We start from the raw sequence: 4,008 nt of genomic DNA on the forward strand, positions 1-4,008 counted from the left end.
AGTGTTTATATATGCGATCAACTTCATCTTTCAGTGTTGTACTCTCCTCTCAGCATATTTACATATTCAAGCTTCTATAAAAGATTCTCTATAAAACATACTTCATCATTTATAACGCTGCACAGATTGCTACTAGCTAGGTGTTCATTTGAGACTTGGCTTTAATTTTATGACCCAAGGCCATTGACACCGATCGTCAGTGTCAAGAAGTTCCATCTAAAACTTTATGGTAATAAGAATAGTGGAGAACTCTTGGTAATAACTCTTTAAATAGCCTTTACTCACCTGGAAAATGTCATTCTAGAGCTCAAGCTGAAAGCCCACTGAAATTGTACCGTACCATTCCTTTTTGTGTTACAGCTTTACATTCTTGTCCTTGTTGGTATGTTTAACACCATCAACTGCACCAAGTTACAGCAAGCTTGAACACATTGGATGATTCTGTATGCACAGCTTTCCTCCAGTTTGGTGATCCCCATCCAGCCCCTTCATTACAGCATAGACCACCTGGCCTTTCAATAAATTATTACAACCCAAAAATTATTTCTGTAACTCAAGGGTATCCCGTAGCCTTAATGGCACTATTTTGTTTGTGGGATCACTTTACTATTATACTGTATAGTATTAATTGTTACAGCTTGAGTGTGTTTATCTATTTTCTCTAGTTCTGACAAATTGAACAGTTAGCCACTGAAGGCCACCACAGTCAATTAGCTCCAACTCCTAAGGTGATTTAAAGGTCATTTGTATTTTACTTCCATTTTATTAATTTTATAGGTGGTGGTTTCCATAGTGACAGTGTAGCCACCTGTATGATGTAAGTCAATTAGGTGTTGTAATATTAATATTATTTACAGCAGTTTCCTCTAATAGCCCACTTAGAACATTATGTATACTTTCTTCTAGAACAAACTGATTACCATGGTTTACCATGGTTCGTTAGATGCCACCACCACCATCAGTGCTACTGGCTACCATTAAGTGATCAACATCACTACTGCCACCGTCAGTAAGCCAGTTATTAAGGTAGTACATTGAATTGTTTTAATGTGAATTCATTCATCTAGGATTATGCAATGGTATTTGTGCTATTAAACCATGAGTAAAATGTAAGTTGAAGTACACACATGCACGCAAACACACACATACAAAAGCAAACCAAAGTTTGTGACAGTCGTACAAGACATGGCTATTGTAACCCAGTGAGATACCTGTGCACCACTCTGGCACCTGAGCTTTGTGCAGGCAAATCCTCCGAGGCAGGGATAGAAACCCGCAGGAGAACTATCCAGATTTCATGGAGAGAGATTGCTGAAGCTGAAGTTCCACAACAACTCCAACACTGCTAAATGAGACAAGGATAGTTGGTCCCATCATGTACTCATTGTTGACATTACAACTGGGCGGGCTGCTTCCCTTAATGCAAACAATTTGGTAAACAATTTTTATACATAAATTATTACAACTCAAAAATTATTTCTGAAACTCAAGCGTATCCCATAACCTCAATGGCACTATTTTGTTTGTGGGATCACTTTACTATAGTACCGTATAGTATTAATTGTTACAGCTTGAGTGTGTTTATCTATTTTCTCTAGTTCTGACAAATTGAACAGTTAGCCACTGAAGGCCACCACAGTCAATTAGCTCCAACTCCTAAGGTAATTTAAAGGTATAATTTGTATTTTACTTCCATTTTATTAACTTTCCAGGCTAATAAAATGGTGGTTCCATATTAACAGTGTAGCCACCAGTATGATGTAAGTCAATTAGGTGTTGTAATATTAATATTACTTGCAGTAGTTTCCTAGTAGCCTACTTAGAACAGTAGTATGTGTACTAATGTTTGTTTCTTCTAGGACAAATTGACTATGATGGTTCATATGCCACTACCATTATATGATCAGCACCACCACTGCCACTGCCAGTAAGCCAATTATTATGGTAGTGCATTTGTAATGTAAATTAATTTTTGTCACTCATCACAACGGCAAAGAATGTTGTATTCATATAGCCAGTTGATCAGGTTTTGAGTGCCTATTGTACATTGCTTAGTTACCAATAGTGGACTTTTGATGGCTCTTACCCTTCCAACCCACCCATATATTATACGCCATTTTTAATTTCTTTTTGGGTACAGAAAAGGTTGTGCCTAGGTTACTTATTTATTGTAGTTTGTTTATCAAGGCTTTATAGCACAAGTGCTGAAAGTTGAGTCTGTAGGACACATGGTCCTACAGCCTGATTAAAATGTTATATTCAGTAGGTTTGAAAAGTTGCTAAAAAGTGTTAGTACTCCTATATTCACTCCCAAACAGGCTGGGCTGATGGTACAGAATCAATACAGTGTATTATAAGTTTTGTAAAATGTAAAACCTTGTGATTTTCTTTTGTCCGTCAACCTGTTTTGCATGCTGATTTGCCGAACTTAAATCTCACCAAACTTTCATTGTTTACAATATTATTGATTGTAATGGTTAGACAGTATCACAACAGCTGGTACAGATCTGCCACTGTTGGGAACTGATGCTGTGTGCTGCAATGGACAAATTTCATAATAATGAAAAATCGACTGTTGCCCCTAGCAACCTAAATTTTACATTATTTATAGGTGTCAATGTCTTAAGTCACCTCTCCAAGTTTTAAAAGGATAGCATATATAAGTCATGAGATATGACATTTTGAAGTTGCAATTTTCCCATACATTGTCAATGAGAGGGGCAACAGTTGCCCCTTCTCGGTAATCACAGAAATCATGGGATTCAAAGAATGTCATATCTTATGACCTATATACACTATCCATTTATAACTTGGAGAAATTATTGTTGATATTCACACTTACAAATTATGTAAAATTGAGATATACATACTTTTGAATTTTTGCTTTTTGCATACGTTGAAGTACCTCATTTTTGTGATTACCCAGAAGGGACAACTGTAGCCCTCTCCCATAGATATGTATGGGAAAACCATAAATTTCAAAATGTCATATCTTATGACATATATATGCTATCGTTTAAAAATTTGGAAAAGTTACTTTAGACATTATCACCTAAAAATAATAGGAAATTCAGGTTGCTGGGGGCAACGGTTATTTCTATATGCTATAAAGCCTTATTATGGAATTTGTCTATTCTAGCGTACATGATCCAGCCAGTAGCATGGAATATAACTACAGTTATGGTTTCGTAGCTTGTGCAAGTTCACATGTTTTCTGAGAAGGCCATAAAACCAGTCCTGTAGGTTGAAAAGTTTAAACAAAACATAAAGCCCTTCATGTTTAATATTCTTGTGTGACTGCATTATAGACACAGGTAAGCCAGCTCACCATACATTGCTCACATAATGCTACCATGTTTTCCACTGCACTATACAGCAAATGCTGTAGGCTCTCTGTGCACTTCTGGAACATAGCAATACTGTACACTAAATTCATAAGGTCCTGTAGAAACATTTTAATGTATTTCCTCTCAGTGATAATTGCTTTGATAAAACATTTTCACTTGAAGAAAGTACTAGAATTTCAATAAAATTTCTTCATGAATGGTAACAGAGAATTTCTACCATTAGGGTTAACTTTTTAAATGAATCTTGATAGAGAATCCAATAGAGAAGACATTCAAAAATCTCAGAACAAAGCTCAAGTATGTAAGCTTTAAAACTACCTTGTGGGAATCTTACTTGTGCGCAATTTCCTGCAAGATGTTTTCCAGTCATGCAATACTTTTGCCTAGCATTTTTATGTGTTGGTTTAAGGGTATACTGCTGAATTCTACATCATTTTTTACGAACTATTATTCTGTTACAGATCACATCTACTGATACAGTATAGTCAAGAGTCCGTAATATTATGGACTCTTGGTATAGTGGAGAGTTAGTCCCGGCCACTATTATTCAACCTGCCACCATGCAGAGAGTGTAGCCACTATACCACATGATAGATTATTGAAAGGGGATGCTACCAATATAATATTCATCTACTACACAAGGTATTGTATAAGCCTGCCA

General features: G+C 36.1%; 1 long non-coding RNA gene across 1 annotated transcript; it reads left to right on the plus strand.

Annotated features, from left to right (window-relative positions):
- Window positions 1-919: 919 nt before the first annotated feature.
- On the plus strand, window positions 920-1,671 carry LOC136252901 (uncharacterized). Its single transcript, XR_010699823.1, has 3 exons — window positions 920-1,009; window positions 1,068-1,109; window positions 1,599-1,671. It is a non-coding gene; the product is annotated as an uncharacterized lncRNA (long non-coding RNA).
- Window positions 1,672-4,008: the final 2,337 nt, after the last annotated feature.

The sequence above is a fragment of the Dysidea avara genome, chromosome 4 (assembly GCF_963678975.1).
Source record: "Dysidea avara chromosome 4, odDysAvar1.4, whole genome shotgun sequence".
NCBI classification, from domain to species: Eukaryota; Metazoa; Porifera; class Demospongiae; order Dictyoceratida; family Dysideidae; genus Dysidea; species Dysidea avara.